Source organism: Equus caballus, chromosome 17 (genome assembly GCF_041296265.1).
Source record: "Equus caballus isolate H_3958 breed thoroughbred chromosome 17, TB-T2T, whole genome shotgun sequence".
Lineage (NCBI taxonomy): Eukaryota > Metazoa > Chordata > Mammalia > Perissodactyla > Equidae > Equus > Equus caballus.
In genome coordinates this window covers 6,223,499-6,244,074 of record NC_091700.1, presented here as the reverse complement: position 1 = coordinate 6,244,074, position 20,576 = coordinate 6,223,499, and positions in this window count along the sequence as shown.

Below are 20,576 nucleotides of genomic sequence, written 5' to 3'. Positions count from 1 at the left end.
AGCACGTGCCAGACACGCCGGAAACACCTACCGGAAAGACCGGAACCACCTGCCAAGAACACCGGAGCCACCTGTTCGACTCGCTGGAACCACCTGCCGGACAGGCCAATATCAACTGCTGGCTATGCCAGAACCACCTGGGGGACAGTCCGGGATCACCTGCCAGCCATGGCAGAACCACCTCTCAGACGTACCTGAACCACCTGCCGGAGAAGCTGGAAACACGTCCTGGACAGACTGGAACCACGTGACGGCCATGCCTGAACCACCTGCCGAGCACGGCGGAACCACCTGCCAGACACACCAAAATCACCTGCGGGCTACGCCAGAACCACTTGGACGACTCTCCGAAATGACCTGCTGGGCATGTTGGAACCACCTCTCAGACGTGCCAGAAGCACGTGGCGGACAGTCCGGAATCACCTGTTGGGCATACGCAACCACCTCTGACACGTACCAGAACCACGTGCCGTGCACGCCGGAACCACCTACCGGACAGACCGGAATCAACTTTTGGGCATGCCGGAACCACCAGTCAGATGTGCCAGAAACACGTGCCGGAGACGCCGGAAGCACCTGCCGAGCACGTCGCAACCACCTGCTCAACTTGCCTGAACCACCTGCCGGACACGCCAAAATCACCTGCCCGCTACACCAGCACCACTTCGGGGACAAGCCGGAATCACGTGAGGGGCATGCCGGCACAGCCTCTCAGACTGAACCTCGTGCCGGACACCACAGAACCACCTGCCGGACAGACCGGAACCACCTGCCGGACACGCCGGAACCACCGGCTCGACCCGCCGGAACGACCGCTGGACATGCAAACTCACCTGCCGGCTACGCCGGAAACACTTGGCGAACACTCCGGAATCACCTGCCGGGCATGCCGGAACCACCTCTCAGATATGCCAGAACCACGTGCCAATGACCCCGGAAGCACCTGCCGAGCACGCCGGAACCACCTGCTCGACTCGCCAGAACCACCTGCCGGACACGCAAAAATCACCTGCCGGCTAGGCCACAACCAGTTGGGGAACACTTCGGAATCACCTGCCGGGCTTGCTGGAACCACCTGCCGGTCATGCCAAAATCACCTGCCAATTACGCCAGTACCACTTGGCGGACACTGTGGAAACACCTGTCGGGCCGGCCGGAACCACATCTCAGATGTGCCAGAACCATGTGCATGAGATGCTGGAACCACACCCCGAACAGACGGAAAACACCTGCCAGACCCGTCTGAACAACCTGCCGAGCACGCCAGAGCCACCTGCTCGACTCGCCGGAACCACATACCTGACATGCCCAAATCACCAGCCAGGTTTGCCAGAACCACTTGGCGGACACTCCGGAATCATCTGCCGGACATGCCGGGACCAGCTCTCAGACACACCAGATTCACGTGCCGGAGACGCCGGAAGCACATGCCGAGCATGCCGGAGGCACCTGCTCGACTCGCCAGAAACACCTGCCGGACACGCCAAAATCACCTGCCGGGTATGCCAGAACCACCTGGCGGACACTACGGAATCACCTGCCGCGCATGCCAGAACCACCTCTCAGACGTGCCGGAAGCCCGTGCCAGACACGCCGGAAACACCTACCGGACAGACCGGAACCACCTGCCAAGAACGCCGGAGCCACCTGTTCGACTCGCTGGAACCACCTGCCGGACAGGCCAATATCAACTGCTGGCTATGCCAGAACCACCTGGGGGACGGTCCGGGATCACCTGCCAGCCATGGCGGAACCACCTCTCAGACGTACCTGAACCACCTGCCGGAGAAGCTGGAAACACGTCCTGGACAGACTGGAACCACGTGACGGCCATGCCTGAACCACCTGCCGAGCACGGCGGAACCACCTGCCAGACACACCAAAATCACCTGCGGGCTACGCCAGAACCACTTGGACGACTCTCCGAAATGACCTGCCGGGCATGTTGGAACCACCTCTCAGACGTGCCAGAAGCACGTGGCGGACAGTCCGGAATCACCTGTTGGGCATACGCAACCACCTCTGACACGTACCAGAACCACGTGCCGTGCACGCCGGAACCACCTACCGGACAGACCGGAATCAACTTTTGGGCATGCCGGAACCACCAGTCAGATGTGCCAGAAAAACGTGCCGGAGACGCCGGAAGCACCTGCCGAGCACGTCGCAACCACCTGCTCAACTCGCCTTAACCACCTGCCGGACACGCCAAAATCACCTGCCCGCTACAAAGCACCACTTCGGGGACAAGCCGGAATCACGTGAGGGGCATGCCGGCACAGCCTCTCAGACTGAACCTCGTGCCGGACACCACAGAACCACCTGCCGGACAGACCGGAACCACCTGCCGGACACGCCGGAACCACCGGCTCGACCCGCCGGAACGACCGCTGGACATGCAAACTCACCTGCCGGCTACGCCGGAAACACTTGGTGAACACTCCGGAATCACCTGCCGGGCATGCCGGAACCACCTCTCAGATATGCCAGAACCACGTGCCAATGACCCCGGAAGCACCTGCCGAGCACGCCGGAACCACCTGCTCGACTCGCCAGAACCACCTGCCGGACACGCAAAAATCACCTGCCGGCTAGGCCACAACCAGTTGGGGAACACTTCGGAATCACCTGCCGGGCTTGCTGGAACCACCTGCCGGTCATGCCAAAATCACCTGCCAATTACGCCAGTACCACTTGGCGGACACTGTGGAAACACCTGTCGGGCCGGCCGGAACCACATCTCAGATGTGCCAGAACCATGTGCATGAGATGCTGGAACCACACCCCGAACAGACGGAAAACACCTGCCAGACCCGTCTGAACAACCTGCCGAGCACGCCAGAGCCACCTGCTCGACTCGCCGGAACCACATACCTGACATGCCCAAATCACCAGCCAGGTTTGCCAGAACCACTTGGCGGACACTCCGGAATCATCTGCCGGACATGCCGGGACCAGCTCTCAGACACACCAGATTCACGTGCCGGAGACGCCGGAAGCACATGCCGAGCATGCCGGAGGCACCTGCTCGACTCGCCAGAAACACCTGCCGGACACGCCAAAATCACCTGCCGGGTATGCCAGAACCACCTGGCGGACACTACGGAATCACCTGCCGCGCATGCCAGAACCACCTCTCAGACGTGCCGGAAGCACGTGCCAGACACGCCGGAAACACCTACCGGACAGACCGGAACCACCTGCCAAGAACGCCGGAGCCACCTGTTCGACTCGCTGGAACCACCTGCCGGACAGGCCAATATCAACTGCTGGCTATGCCAGAACCACCTGGGGGACGGTCCGGGATCACCTGCCAGCCATGGCGGAACCACCTCTCAGACGTACCTGAACCACCTGCCGGAGAAGCTGGAAACACGTCCTGGACAGACTGGAACCACGTGACGGCCATGCCTGAACCACCTGCCGAGCACGGCGGAACCACCTGCCAGACACACCAAAATCACCTGGGGGCTACGCCAGAACCACTTGGACGACTCTCCGAAATGACCTGCCGGGCATGTTGGAACCACCTCTCAGACGTGCCAGAAGCACGTGGCGGACAGTCCGGAATCACCTGTTGGGCATACGCAACCACCTCTGACACGTACCAGAACCACGTGCCGTGCACGCCGGAACCACCTACCGGACAGACCGGAATCAACTTTTGGGCATGCCGGAACCACCAGTCAGATGTGCCAGAAACACGTGCCGGAGACGCCGGAAGCACCTGCCGAGCACGTCGCAACCACCTGCTCAACTCGCCTGAACCACCTGCCGGACACGCCAAAATCACCTGCCCGCTACACCAGCACCACTTCGGGGACAAGCCGGAATCACGTGAGGGGCATGCCGGCACAGCCTCTCAGACTGAACCTCGTGCCGGACACCACAGAACCACCTGCCGGACAGACCGGAACCACCTGCCGGACACGCCGGAACCACCGGCTCGACCCGCCGGAACGACCGCTGGACATGCAAACTCACCTGCCGGCTACGCCGGAAACACTTGGCGAACACTCCGGAATCACCTGCCGGGCATGCCGGAACCACCTCTCAGATATGCCAGAACCACGTGCCAATGACCCCGGAAGCACCTGCCGAGCACGCCGGAACCACCTGCTCGACTCGCCAGAACCACCTGCCGGACACGCAAAAATCACCTGCCGGCTACGCCACAACCAGTTGGGGAACACTTCGGAATCACCTGCCGGGCTTGCTGGAACCACCTGCCGGTCATGCCAAAATCACCTGCCAACTACGCCAGTACCACTTGGCGGACACTGTGGAAACACCTGTCGGGCCGGCCGGAACCACATCTCAGACGTGCCAGAACCATGTGCATGAGATGCTGGAACCACACCCTGAACAGACGGAAAACACCTGCCAGACCCGTCTGAACAACCTGCCGAGCACGCCGGAGCCAACTGCTCGACTTGCCGGAACCACCTACCTGACATGCCCAAATCACCAGCCGGGTATGCCAGAACCACTTGGCGGACACTCAGGAATCATCTGCCGGACATGCCGGAACCAGCTCTCAGACACACCAGAACCACGTGCCGGAGACGCCGGAAGCACCTGCCGAGCATGCCGGAGCCACCTGCTCGACTCGCCAGAAACACTTGCCGGACACGCCAAAATCACCTGCCGGGTACGCCAGAACCACCTGGCGGACACTCCGAAATCACCTGTCGCGCATGCCGGAACCACCTCTCAGACGTGCCGGAAGCACGTGCCGGACACGCCGGAATCACCTACCGGACAGACCGGAACCACCTGCCGAGCACGCCGGAGCCACCTGTTCGACTCGCTGGAACCACCTGCCGGACAGGCCAATATCAACTGCTGGCTATGCCAGAACCACCTAGGGGACGGTCCGGAATCACCTGCCAGCCATGGCGGAACCACCTCTCAGACGTACCAGAACCACCTGCCGGAGAAGCTGGAAACACGTCCTGGACAGTCTGGAACCACCTGCCGGCCAAGCCTGAACCACCTGCCAAGCACAACGGAACAACCTGCCAGACACGTCAAAATCACCTGCGTGTTATGCCAGAACCACTTGGAGGACTCTCTGGGATGACCTGCCGGGCATGCCGGAACCACCTCTCAGACGTGCCAGAACCATGTGGCGGACAGTCCGGAATCACCTGTTGGGCATGCGCAACCACCTCTGAGACGTACCAGAACCACATGCCGTGCTGGCTGGAACCACCTACCGGACAGACCGGAATCACCTTTCGGGCATGCCGGAACCACCTGTCAGATGTGCCAGAAACACGTGCCGGAGACGCCGGAAGCACCTGCCAAGCACGTTGGAACCACCTGCTCAACTCGCCTGAACCACCTGCCGGACATGCCAAAATCACCTGCCGACTATGCCAGAACCACTTGGCGAACACTCCGGAATCACTTGCCGGGCATGCAGGAACCACCTCTCAGACATGCCAGAACCCCGTGCCAATGACCCCAGAAGCACCAGCCGAGCACGCCGGAACCACCTGCTCGACTCGCCAGAACCACCTGCCGATCACGCAAAAATCACCTGCCGGCTACGCCACAACCAGTTGGTGAACACTTTGGAATCACCTGCCGGGTTTGCTGGAACCACCTGCCAGTCATGCCAAAATCACCTGCCATCTACGCCAGAACCGCTTGGCGGACACTGCGGAAACACCTGTCGGGCCGGCTGGAACCACATCTCAGACGTGCCAGAAACGTGTTCATGAGATGCTGGAACCACACCCCGAACAGACGGATACCACCTGCCAGAACCGCCTGAACCACCTGCCGAGCACGCCGGAACCACCTGCTCGACTCACCGGTACCACCTCCCTGACACGCCAAAATCACCTGCTGGGTATGCCAGAACCACTTGGAGGACACTCCGGAATCATCTGCCGGACATGCCGGAACCAGCTCCCAGACACACCAGAACCAAGTGCCGGAGACGCCGGAAGCACCTGCCGAGCATGCCGGAGCCACCTGCTCGACTCGCCAGAAACACCTGCCGGACACGCCAAAATCACCTGCCGGGTATGCCAGAACAACCTGGCAGACACTACGGAATCACCTGCCGCGCATGCCGGAAGCACGTGCCAGACACGCCGGAAACACCTACTGGACAGACCGGAACCACCTGCCAAGAACACCGGAGCCACCTGTTCGACTCGCTGGAACCACCTGCCGGACAGGCCAATATCAACTGCTGGCTATGCCAGAACCACCTGGGGGACAGTCCGGGATCACCTGCCAGCCATGGCAGAACCACCTCTCAGACGTACCTGAACCACCTGCCGGAGAAGCTGGAAACACGTCCTGGACAGACTGGAACCACGTGACGGCCATGCCTGAACCACCTGCCGAGCACGGCGGAACCACCTGCCAGACACACCAAAATCACCTGCGGGCTACGCCAGAACCACTTGGACGACTCTCCGAAATGACCTGCCGGGCATGTTGGAACCACCTCTCAGACGTGCCAGAAGCACGTGGCGGACAGTCCGGAATCACCTGTTGGGCATACGCAACCACCTCTGACACGTACCAGAACCACGTGCCGTGCACGCCGGAACCACCTACCGGACAGACCGGAATCAACTTTTGGGCATGCTGGAACCACCAGTCAGATGTGCCAGAAACACGTGCCGGAGACGCCGGAAGCACCTGCCGAGCACGTCGCAACCACCTGCTCAACTCGCCTGAACCACCTGCCGGACACGCCAAAATCACCTGCCCGCTACACCAGCACCACTTCGGGGACAAGCCGGAATCACGTGAGGGGCATGCCGGCACAGCCTCTCAGACTGAACCTCGTGCCGGACACCACAGAACCACCTGCCGGACAGACCGGAACCACCTGCCGGACACGCCGGAACCACCGGCTCGACCCGCCGGAACGACCGCTGGACATGCAAACTCACCTGCCGGCTACGCCGGAAACACTTGGCGAACACTCCGGAATCACCTGCCGGGCATGCCGGAACCACCTCTCAGATATGCCAGAACCACGTGCCAATGACCCCGGAAGCACCTGCCGAGCACGCCGGAACCACCTGCTCGACTTGCCAGAACCACCTGCCGGACACGCAAAAATCACCTGCCGGCTAGGCCACAACCAGTTGGGGAACACTTCGGAATCACCTGCCGGGCTTGCTGGAACCACCTGCCGGTCATGCCAAAATCACCTGCCAACTACGCCAGTACCACTTGGCGGACACTGTGGAAACACCTGTCGGGCCGGCCGGAACCACATCTCAGACGTGCCAGAACCATGTGCATGAGATGCTGGAACCACACCCCGAACAGACGGAAAACACCTGCCAGACCCGTCTGAACAACCTGCCGAGCACGCCGGAGCCACCTGCTCGACTCGCCGGAACCACCTACCTGACATGCCCAAATCACCAGCCGGGTATGCCAGAACCACTTGGCGGACACTCCGGAATCATCTGCTGGACATGCCGGAACCAGCTCTCAGACACACCAGAACCACGTGCCGGAGACGCCGGAAGCACCTGCCGAGCATGCCGGAGCCACCTGCTCGACTCGCCAGAAACACCTGCCGCACACGCCAAAATCACCTGCCGGGTACGCCAGAACCACCTGGCGGACACTCCGAAATCACCTGTCGCGCATGCCGGAACCACCTCTCAGACGTGCCGGAAGCACATGCCGGACACGCCGGAATCACCTACCGGACAGACCGGAACCACCTGCCGAGCACGCCGGAGCCACCTGTTCGACTCGCTGGAACCACCTGCCGGACAGGCCAATATCAACTGCTGGCTATGCCAGAACCACCTAGGGGACGGTCCGGAATCACCTGCCAGCCATGGCGGAACCACCTCTCAGACGTACCAGAACCACCTGCCGGAGAAGCTGGAAACATGTCCTGGACAGTCTGGAACCACCTGCCGGCCAAGCCTGAACCACCTGCCAAGCACAACGGAACAACCTGCCAGACACGCCAAAATCACCTGCGTGTTATGCCAGAACCACTTGGAGGACTCTCTGGGATGACCTGCCGGGCATGCCGGAACCACCTCTCAGACGTGCCAGAACCATGTGGCGGACAGTCCGGAATCACCTGTTGGGCATGCACAACCACCTCTGAGACGTACCAGAACCACATGCCGTGCAGGCTGGAACCACCTACCGGACAGACCGGAATCACCTTTCGGGCATGCCGGAACCACCTGTCAGATGTGCCAGAAACACGTGCCGGAGACGCCGGAAGCACCTGCCAAGCACGTTGGAACCACCTGCTCAACTCGCCTGAACCACCTGCCGGACATGCCAAAATCACCTGCCGACTATGCCAGAACCACTTGGCGAACACTCCGGAATCACTTGCCGGGCATGCAGGAACCACCTCTCAGACATGCCAGAACCCTGTGCCAATGACCCCGGAAGCACCAGCCGAGCACGCCGGAACCACCTGCTCGACTCGCCAGAACCACCTGCCGATCACGCAAAAAACACCTGCCGGCTACGCCACAACCAGTTGGTGAACACTTTGGAATCACCTGCCAGGCTTGCTGGAACCACCTGCCAGTCATGCCAAAATCACCTGCCAACTACGCCAGAACCGCTTGGCGGACACTGCGGAAACACCTGTCGGGCCGGCTGGAACCACATCTCTGACGTGCCAGAAACGTGTTCATGAGATCCTGGAACCACACCCCGAGCAGACGGATACCACCTTCCAGAACCGCCTGAACCACCTGCCGAGCATGCCGGAACCACCTGCTCGACTCACCGGTACCACCTCCCTGACACGCCAAAATCACCTGCTGGGTATGCCAGAACCACTTGGCGGACACTCTGGAATCATCTGCCGGACATGCCGGAACCAGCTCTCAGACACACCAGAACCAAGTGCCGGAGACGCCGGAAGCACCTGCCGAGCATGCCGGAGCCACCTGCTCGACTCGCCAGAAACACCTGCCGGACACGCCAAAATCACCTGCCGGGTACGCCAGAACCACCTGGCGGACACTCCGAAATCACCTGTCGCGCATGCCGGAACCACCTCTCAGACGTGCCGGAAGCACGTGCCGGACACGCCGGAATCACCTACCGGACAGACCGGAACCACCTGCCGAGCACGCCGGAGCCACCTGTTCGACTCGCTGGAACCACCTGCCGGACAGGCCAATATCAACTGCTGGCTATGCCAGAACCACCTAGGGGACGGTCCGGAATCACCTGCCAGCCATGGCGGAACCACCTCTCAGACGTACCAGAACCACCTGCCGGAGAAGCTGGAAACACGTCCTGGACAGTCTGGAACCACCTGCCGGCCAAGCCTGAACCACCTGCCAAGCACAACGGAACAACCTGCCAGACACGTCAAAATCACCTGCGTGTTATGCCAGAACCACTTGGAGGACTCTCTGGGATGACCTGCCGGGCATGCCGGAACCACCTCTCAGACGTGCCAGAACCATGTGGCGGACAGTCCGGAATCACCTGTTGGGCATGCGCAACCACCTCTGAGACGTACCAGAACCACATGCCGTGCTGGCTGGAACCACCTACCGGACAGACCGGAATCACCTTTCGGGCATGCCGGAACCACCTGTCAGATGTGCCAGAAACACGTGCCGGAGACGCCGGAAGCACCTGCCAAGCACGTTGGAACCACCTGCTCAACTCGCCTGAACCACCTGCCGGACATGCCAAAATCACCTGCCGACTATGCCAGAACCACTTGGCGAACACTCCGGAATCACTTGCCGGGCATGCAGGAACCACCTCTCAGACATGCCAGAACCCCGTGCCAATGACCCCAGAAGCACCAGCCGAGCACGCCGGAACCACCTGCTCGACTCGCCAGAACCACCTGCCGATCACGCAAAAATCACCTGCCGGCTACGCCACAACCAGTTGGTGAACACTTTGGAATCACCTGCCGGGTTTGCTGGAACCACCTGCCAGTCATGCCAAAATCACCTGCCATCTACGCCAGAACCGCTTGGCGGACACTGCGGAAACACCTGTCGGGCCGGCTGGAACCACATCTCAGACGTGCCAGAAACGTGTTCATGAGATGCTGGAACCACACCCCGAACAGACGGATACCACCTGCCAGAACCGCCTGAACCACCTGCCGAGCACGCCGGAACCACCTGCTCGACTCACCGGTACCACCTCCCTGACACGCCAAAATCACCTGCTGGGTATGCCAGAACCACTTGGAGGACACTCCGGAATCATCTGCCGGACATGCCGGAACCAGCTCCCAGACACACCAGAACCAAGTGCCGGAGACGCCGGAAGCACCTGCCGAGCATGCCGGAGCCACCTGCTCGACTCGCCAGAAACACCTGCCGGACACGCCAAAATCACCTGCCGGGTATGCCAGAACAACCTGGCAGACACTACGGAATCACCTGCCGCGCATGCCGGAAGCACGTGCCAGACACGCCGGAAACACCTACTGGACAGACCGGAACCACCTGCCAAGAACACCGGAGCCACCTGTTCGACTCGCTGGAACCACCTGCCGGACAGGCCAATATCAACTGCTGGCTATGCCAGAACCACCTGGGGGACAGTCCGGGATCACCTGCCAGCCATGGCAGAACCACCTCTCAGACGTACCTGAACCACCTGCCGGAGAAGCTGGAAACACGTCCTGGACAGACTGGAACCACGTGACGGCCATGCCTGAACCACCTGCCGAGCACGGCGGAACCACCTGCCAGACACACCAAAATCACCTGCGGGCTACGCCAGAACCACTTGGACGACTCTCCGAAATGACCTGCCGGGCATGTTGGAACCACCTCTCAGACGTGCCAGAAGCACGTGGCGGACAGTCCGGAATCACCTGTTGGGCATACGCAACCACCTCTGACACGTACCAGAACCACGTGCCGTGCACGCCGGAACCACCTACCGGACAGACCGGAATCAACTTTTGGGCATGCTGGAACCACCAGTCAGATGTGCCAGAAACACGTGCCGGAGACGCCGGAAGCACCTGCCGAGCACGTCGCAACCACCTGCTCAACTCGCCTGAACCACCTGCCGGACACGCCAAAATCACCTGCCCGCTACACCAGCACCACTTCGGGGACAAGCCGGAATCACGTGAGGGGCATGCCGGCACAGCCTCTCAGACTGAACCTCGTGCCGGACACCACAGAACCACCTGCCGGACAGACCGGAACCACCTGCCGGACACGCCGGAACCACCGGCTCGACCCGCCGGAACGACCGCTGGACATGCAAACTCACCTGCCGGCTACGCCGGAAACACTTGGCGAACACTCCGGAATCACCTGCCGGGCATGCCGGAACCACCTCTCAGATATGCCAGAACCACGTGCCAATGACCCCGGAAGCACCTGCCGAGCACGCCGGAACCACCTGCTCGACTCGCCAGAACCACCTGCCGGACACGCAAAAATCACCTGCCGGCTAGGCCACAACCAGTTGGGGAACACTTCGGAATCACCTGCCGGGCTTGCTGGAACCACCTGCCGGTCATGCCAAAATCACCTGCCAACTACGCCAGTACCACTTGGCGGACACTGTGGAAACACCTGTCGGGCCGGCCGGAACCACATCTCAGACGTGCCAGAACCATGTGCATGAGATGCTGGAACCACACCCCGAACAGACGGAAAACACCTGCCAGACCCGTCTGAACAACCTGCCGAGCACGCCGGAGCCACCTGCTCGACTCGCCGGAACCACCTACCTGACATGCCCAAATCACCAGCCGGGTATGCCAGAACCACTTGGCGGACACTCCGGAATCATCTGCTGGACATGCCGGAACCAGCTCTCAGACACACCAGAACCACGTGCCGGAGACGCCGGAAGCACCTGCCGAGCATGCCGGAGCCACCTGCTCGACTCGCCAGAAACACCTGCCGCACACGCCAAAATCACCTGCCGGGTACGCCAGAACCACCTGGCGGACACTCCGAAATCACCTGTCGCGCATGCCGGAACCACCTCTCAGACGTGCCGGAAGCACATGCCGGACACGCCGGAATCACCTACCGGACAGACCGGAACCACCTGCCGAGCACGCCGGAGCCACCTGTTCGACTCGCTGGAACCACCTGCCGGACAGGCCAATATCAACTGCTGGCTATGCCAGAACCACCTAGGGGACGGTCCGGAATCACCTGCCAGCCATGGCGGAACCACCTCTCAGACGTACCAGAACCACCTGCCGGAGAAGCTGGAAACATGTCCTGGACAGTCTGGAACCACCTGCCGGCCAAGCCTGAACCACCTGCCAAGCACAACGGAACAACCTGCCAGACACGCCAAAATCACCTGCGTGTTATGCCAGAACCACTTGGAGGACTCTCTGGGATGACCTGCCGGGCATGCCGGAACCACCTCTCAGACGTGCCAGAACCATGTGGCGGACAGTCCGGAATCACCTGTTGGGCATGCACAACCACCTCTGAGACGTACCAGAACCACATGCCGTGCAGGCTGGAACCACCTACCGGACAGACCGGAATCACCTTTCGGGCATGCCGGAACCACCTGTCAGATGTGCCAGAAACACGTGCCGGAGACGCCGGAAGCACCTGCCAAGCACGTTGGAACCACCTGCTCAACTCGCCTGAACCACCTGCCGGACATGCCAAAATCACCTGCCGACTATGCCAGAACCACTTGGCGAACACTCCGGAATCACTTGCCGGGCATGCAGGAACCACCTCTCAGACATGCCAGAACCCTGTGCCAATGACCCCGGAAGCACCAGCCGAGCACGCCGGAACCACCTGCTCGACTCGCCAGAACCACCTGCCGATCACGCAAAAAACACCTGCCGGCTACGCCACAACCAGTTGGTGAACACTTTGGAATCACCTGCCAGGCTTGCTGGAACCACCTGCCAGTCATGCCAAAATCACCTGCCAACTACGCCAGAACCGCTTGGCGGACACTGCGGAAACACCTGTCGGGCCGGCTGGAACCACATCTCTGACGTGCCAGAAACGTGTTCATGAGATCCTGGAACCACACCCCGAGCAGACGGATACCACCTTCCAGAACCGCCTGAACCACCTGCCGAGCATGCCGGAACCACCTGCTCGACTCACCGGTACCACCTCCCTGACACGCCAAAATCACCTGCTGCGTATGCCAGAACCACTTGGCGGACACTCTGGAATCATCTGCCGGACATGCCGGAACCAGCTCTCAGACACACCAGAACCAAGTGCCGGAGACGCCGGAAGCACCTGCCGAGCATGCCGGAGCCACCTGCTCGACTCGCCAGAAACACCTGCCGGACACGCCAAAATCACCTGCCGGGTACGCCAGAACCACCTGGCGGACACTCCGAAATCACCTGTCGCGCATGCCGGAACCACCTCTCAGACGTGCCGGAAGCACGTGCCGGACACGCCGGAATCACCTACCGGACAGACCGGAACCACCTGCCGAGCACGCCGGAGCCACCTGTTCGACTCGCTGGAACCACCTGCCGGACAGGCCAATATCAACTGCTGGCTATGCCAGAACCACCTAGGGGACGGTCCGGAATCACCTGCCAGCCATGGCGGAACCACCTCTCAGACGTACCAGAACCACCTGCCGGAGAAGCTGGAAACACGTCCTGGACAGTCTGGAACCACCTGCCGGCCAAGCCTGAACCACCTGCCAAGCACAACGGAACAACCTGCCAGACACGCCAAAATCACCTGCGTGTTATGCCAGAACCACTTGGAGGACTCTCTGGGATGACCTGCCGGGCATGCCGGAACCACCTCTCAGACGTGCCAGAACCATGTGGCGGACAGTCCGGAATCACCTGTTGGGCATGCGCAACCACCTCTGAGACGTACCAGAACCACATGCCGTGCTGGCTGGAACCACCTACCGGACAGACCGGAATCACCTTTCGGGCATGCCGGAACCACCTGTCAGATGTGCCAGAAACACGTGCCGGAGACGCCGGAAGCACCTGCCAAGCACGTTGGAACCACCTGCTCAACTCGCCTGAACCAACTGCCGGACATGCCAAAATCACCTGCCGACTATGCCAGAACCACTTGGCGAACACTCCGGAATCACTTGCCGGGCATGCAGGAACCACCTCTCAGACATGCCAGAACCCCGTGCCAATGACCCCGGAAGCACCAGCCGAGCACGCCGGAACCACCTGCTCGACTCGCCAGAACCACCTGCCGATCACGCAAAAATCACCTGCCGGCTTCGCCACAACCAGTTGGTGAACACTTTGGAATCACCTGCCAGGTTTGCTGGAACCACCTGCCAGTCATGCCAAAATCACCTGCCAACTACGCCAGAACCGCTTGGCGGACACTGCGGAAACACCTGTCGGGCCGGCTGGAACCACATCTCAGACGTGCCAGAAACGTGTTCATGAGATGCTGGAACCACACCCCGAACAGACGGATACCACCTGCCAGAACCGCCTGAACCACCTGCCGAGCACGCCGGAACCACCTGCTCGACTCACCCGTACCACCTCCCTGACACGCCAAAATCACCTGCTGGGTATGCCAGAACCACTTGGCGGACACTCCGGAATCATCTGCCGGACATGCCGGAACCAGCTCCCAGACACACCAGAACCAAGTGCCGGAGACGCCGGAAGCACCTGCCGAGCATGCCGGAGCCACCTGCTCGACTCGCCAGAAACACCTGCCGGACACGCCAAAATCACCTGCCGGGTATGCCAGAACCACCTGGCGGACACTACGGAATCACCTGCCGCGCATGCCGGAAGCACGTGCCAGACACGCCGGAAACACCTACTGGACAGACCGGAACCACCTGCCAAGAACACCGGAGCCACCTGTTCGACTCGCTGGAACCACCTGCCGGACAGGCCAATATCAACTGCTGGCTATGCCAGAACCACCTGGGGGACAGTCCGGGATCACCTGCCAGCCATGGCAGAACCACCTCTCAGACGTACCTGAACCACCTGCCGGAGAAGCTGGAAACACGTCCTGGACAGACTGGAACCACGTGACGGCCATGCCTGAACCACCTGCCGAGCACGGCGGAACCACCTGCCAGACACACCAAAATCACCTGCGGGCTACGCCAGAACCACTTGGACGACTCTCCGAAATGACCTGCCGGGCATGTTGGAACCACCTCTCAGACGTGCCAGAAGCACGTGGCGGACAGTCCGGAATCACCTGTTGGGCATACGCAACCACCTCTGACACGTACCAGAACCACGTGCCGTGCACGCCGGAACCACCTACCGGACAGACCGGAATCAACTTTTGGGCATGCCGGAACCACCAGTCAGATGTGCCAGAAACACGTGCCGGAGACGCCGGAAGCACCTGCCGAGCACGTCGCAACCACCTGCTCAACTTGCCTGAACCACCTGCCGGACACGCCAAAATCACCTGCCCGCTACACCAGCACCACTTCGGGGACAAGCCGGAATCACGTGAGGGGCATGCCGGCACAGCCTCTCAGACTGAACCTCGTGCCGGACACCACAGAACCACCTGCCGGACAGACCGGAACCACCTGCCGGACACGCCGGAACCACCGGCTCGACCCGCCGGAACGACCGCTGGACATGCAAACTCACCTGCCGGCTACGCCGGAAACACTTGGCGAACACTCCGGAATCACCTGCCGGGCATGCCGGAACCACCTCTCAGATATGCCAGAACCACGTGCCAATGACCCCGGAAGCACCTGCCGAGCACGCCGGAACCACCTGCTCGACTCGCCAGAACCACCTGCCGGACACGCAAAAATCACCTGCCGGCTAGGCCACAACCAGTTGGGGAACACTTCGGAATCACCTGCCGGGCTTGCTGGAACCACCTGCCGGTCATGCCAAAATCACCTGCCAATTACGCCAGTACCACTTGGCGGACACTGTGGAAACACCTGTCGGGCCGGCCGGAACCACATCTCAGATGTGCCAGAACCATGTGCATGAGATGCTGGAACCACACCCCGAACAGACGGAAAGCACCTGCCAGACCCGTCTGAACAACCTGCCGAGCACGCCAGAGCCACCTGCTCGACTCGCCGGAACCACATACCTGACATGCCCAAATCACCAGCCAGGTTTGCCAGAACCACTTGGCGGACACTCCGGAATCATCTGCCGGACATGCCGGGACCAGCTCTCAGACACACCAGATTCACGTGCCGGAGACGCCGGAAGCACATGCCGAGCATGCCGGAGGCACCTGCTCGACTCGCCAGAAACACCTGCCGGACACGCCAAAATCACCTGCCGGGTATGCCAGAACCACCTGGCGGACACTACGGAATCACCTGCCGCGCATGCCAGAACCACCTCTCAGACGTGCCGGAAGCACGTGCCAGACACGCCGGAAACACCTACCGGACAGACCGGAACCACCTGCCAAGAACGCCGGAGCCACCTGTTCGACTCGCTGGAACCACCTGCCGGACAGGCCAATATCAACTGCTGGCTATGCCAGAACCACCTGGGGGACAGTCCGGGATCACCTGCCAGCCATGGCAGAACCACCTCTCAGACGTACCTGACCACCTGCCGGAGAAGCTGGAAACACGTCCTGGACAGACTGGAACCACGTGACGGCCATGCCTGAACCACCTGCCGAGCACGGCGGAACCACCTGCCGGACACGCCGAAATCACCTGCGGGCTACGCCAGAACCACTTGGACGACTCTCCGAAATGACCTGCCGGGCATGTTGGAACCACCTCTCAGACGTGCCAGAAGCACGTGGCGGACAGTCCGGAATCACCTGTTGGGCATACGCAACCACCTCTGACACGTACCAGAACCACGTGCCGTGCACGCCGGAACCACCTACCGGACAGACCGGAATCAACTTTTGGGCATGCCGGAACCACCAGTCAGATGTGCCAGAAACACGTGCCAGAGACGCCGGAAGCACCTGCCGAGCACGTCGCAACCACCTGCTCAACTCGCCTGAACCACCTGCCGGACACGCCAAAATCACCTGCCCGCTACACCAGCACCACTTCGGGGACAAGCCGGAATCACGTGAGGGGCATGCCGGCACAGCCTCTCAGACTGAACCTCGTGCCGGACACCACAGAACCACCTGCCGGACAGACCGGAACCACCTGCCGGTCACGCCGGAACCACCGGCTCGACCCGCCGGAACGACCGCTGGACATGCAAACTCACCTGCCGGCTACGCCGGAAACACTTGGCGAACACTCTGGAATCACCTGCCGGGCATGCCGGAACCACCTCTCAGATATGCCAGAACCACGTGCCAATGACCCCGGAAGCACCTGCCAAGCACGCCGGAACCACCTGCTCGACTCGCCAGAACCACCTGCCGGACACGCAAAAATCACCTGCCGGCTACGCCACAACCAGTTGGGGAACACTTCGGAATCACCTGCCGGGCTTGCTGGAACCACCTGCCGGTCATGCCAAAATCACCTGCCAACTACGCCAGTACCACTTGGCGGACACTGTGGAAACACCTGTCGGGCCGGCCGGAACCACATCTCAGACGTGCCAGAACCATGTGCATGAGATGCTGGAACCACACCCTGAACAGACGGAAAACACCTGCCAGACCCGTCTGAACAACCTGCCGAGCACGCCGGAGCCACCTGCTCGACTTGCCGGAACCACCTACCTGACATGCCCAAATCACCAGCCGGGTATGCCAGAACCACTTGGCGGACACTCCGGAATCATCTGCCGGACATGCCGGAACCAGCTCTCAGACACACCAGAACCACGTGCCGGAGACGCCGGAAGCACCTGCCGAGCATGCCGGAGCCACCTGCTCGACTCGCCAGAAACACTTGCCGGACACGCCAAAATCACCTGCCGGGTACGCCAGAACCACCTGGCGGACACTCCGAAATCACCTGTCGCGCATGCCGGAACCACCTCTCAGACGTGCCGGAAGCACGTGCCGGACACGCCGGAATCACCTACCGGACAGACCGGAACCACCTGCCGAGCACGCCGGAGCCACCTGTTCGACTCGCTGGAACCACCTGCCGGACAGGCCAATATCAACTGCTGGCTATGCCAGAACCACCTAGGGGACGGTCCGGAATCACCTGCCAGCCATGGCGGAACCACCTCTCAGACGTACCAGAACCACCTGCCGGAGAAGCTGGAAACACGTCCTGGACAGTCTGGAACCACCTGCCGGCCAAGCCTGAACCACCTGCCAAGCACAACGGAACAACCTGCCAGACACGTCAAAATCACCTGCATGTTATGCCAGAACCACTTGGAGGACTCTCTGGGATGACCTGCTGGGCATGCCGGAACCACCTCTCAGACGTGCCAGAACCATGTGGCGGACAGTCCGGAATCACCTGTTGGGCATGCGCAACCACCTCTGAGACGTACCAGAACCACATGCCGTGCTGGCTGGAACCACCTACCGGACAGACCGGAATCACCTTTCGGGCATGCCGGAACCACCTGTCAGATGTGCCAGAAACACGTGCCGGAGACGCCGGAAGCACCTGCCAAGCACGTTGGAACCACCTGCTCAACTCGCCTGAACCACCTGCCGGACATGCCAAAATCACCTGCCGACTATGCCAGAACCACTTGGCGAACACTCCGGAATCACTTGCCGGGCATGCAGGAACCACCTCTCAGACATGCCAGAACCCCGTGCCAATGACCCCAGAAGCACCAGCCGAGCACGCCGGAACCACCTGCTCGACTCGCCAGAACCACCTGCCGATCACGCAAAAATCAACTGCCGGCTACGCCACAACCAGTTGGTGAACACTTTGGAATCACCTGCCAGGTTTGCTGGAACCACCTGCCAGTCATGCCAAAATCACCTGCCAACTACGCCAGAACCGCTTGGCGGACACTGCGGAAACACCTGTTGGGCCGGCTGGAACCACATCTCAGACGTGCCAGAAACGTGTTCATGAGATGCTGGAACCACACCCCGAACAGACGGATACCACCTGCCAGAACCGCCTGAACCACCTGCCGAGCACGCCGGAACCACCTGCTCGACTCACCGGTACCACCTCCCTGACACGCCAAAATCACCTGCTGGGTATGCCAGAACCACTTGGAGGACACTCCGGAATCATCTGCCGGACATGCCGGAACCAGCTCCCAGACACACCAGAACCAAGTGCCGGAGACGCCGGAAGCACCTGCCGAGCATGCCGAAGCCACCTGCTCGACTCGCCAGAAACACCTGCCGGACACGCCAAAATCACCTGCCGGGTATGCCAGAACAACCTGGCGGACACTACGGAATCACCTGCCGCGCATGCCGGAAGCACGTGCCAGACACGCCGGAAACACCTACTGGACAGACCGGAACCACCTGCCAAGAACACCGGAGCCACCTGTTCGACTCGCTGGAACCACCTGCCGGACAGGCCAATATCAACTGCTGGCTATGCCAGAACCACCTGGGGGACAGTCCGGGATCACCTGCCAGCCATGGCAGAACCACCTCTCAGACGTACCTGAACCACCTGCCGGAGAAGCTGGAAACACGTCCTGGACAGACTGGAACCACGTGACGGCCATGCCTGAACCACCTGCCGAGCACGGCGGAACCACCTGCCAGACACACCAAAATCACCTGCGGGCTACGCCAGAACCACTTGGACGACTCTCCGAAATGACCTGCCGGGCATGTTGGAACCACCTCTCAGACGTGCCAGAAGCACGTGGCGGACAGTCCGGAATCACCTGTTGGGCATACGCAACCACCTCTGACACGTACCAGAACCACGTGCCGTGCACGCCGGAACCACCTACCGGACAGACCGGAATCAACTTTTGGGCATGCTGGAACCACCAGTCAGATGTGCCAGAAACACGTGCCGGAGACGCCGGAAGCACCTGCCGAGCACGTCGCAACCACCTGCTCAACTCGCCTGAACCACCTGCCGGACACGCCAAAATCACCTGCCCGCTACACCAGCACCACTTCGGGGACAAGCCGGAATCACGTGAGGGGCATGCCGGCACAGCCTCTCAGACTGAACCTCGTGCCGGACACCACAGAACCACCTGCCGGACAGACCGGAACCACCTGCCGGACACGCCGGAACCACCGGCTCGACCCGCCGGAACGACCGCTGGACATGCAAACTCACCTGCCGGCTACGCCGGAAACACTTGGCGAACACTCCGGAATCACCTGCCGGGCATGCCGGAACCACCTCTCAGATATGCCAGAACCACGTGCCAATGACCCCGGAAGCACCTGCCGAGCACGCCGGAACCACCTGCTCGACTCGCCAGAACCACCTGCCGGACACGCAAAAATCACCTGCCGGCTAGGCCACAACCAGTTGGGGAACACTTCGGAATCACCTGCCGGGCTTGCTGGAACCACCTGCCGGTCATGCCAAAATCACCTGCCAACTACGCCAGTACCACTTGGCGGACACTGTGGAAACACCTGTCGGGCCGGCCGGAACCACATCTCAGACGTGCCAGAACCATGTGCATGAGATGCTGGAACCACACCCCGAACAGACGGAAAACACCTGCCAGACCCGTCTGAACAACCTGCCGAGCACGCCGGAGCCACCTGCTCGACTCGCCGGAACCACCTACCTGACATGCCCAAATCACCAGCCGG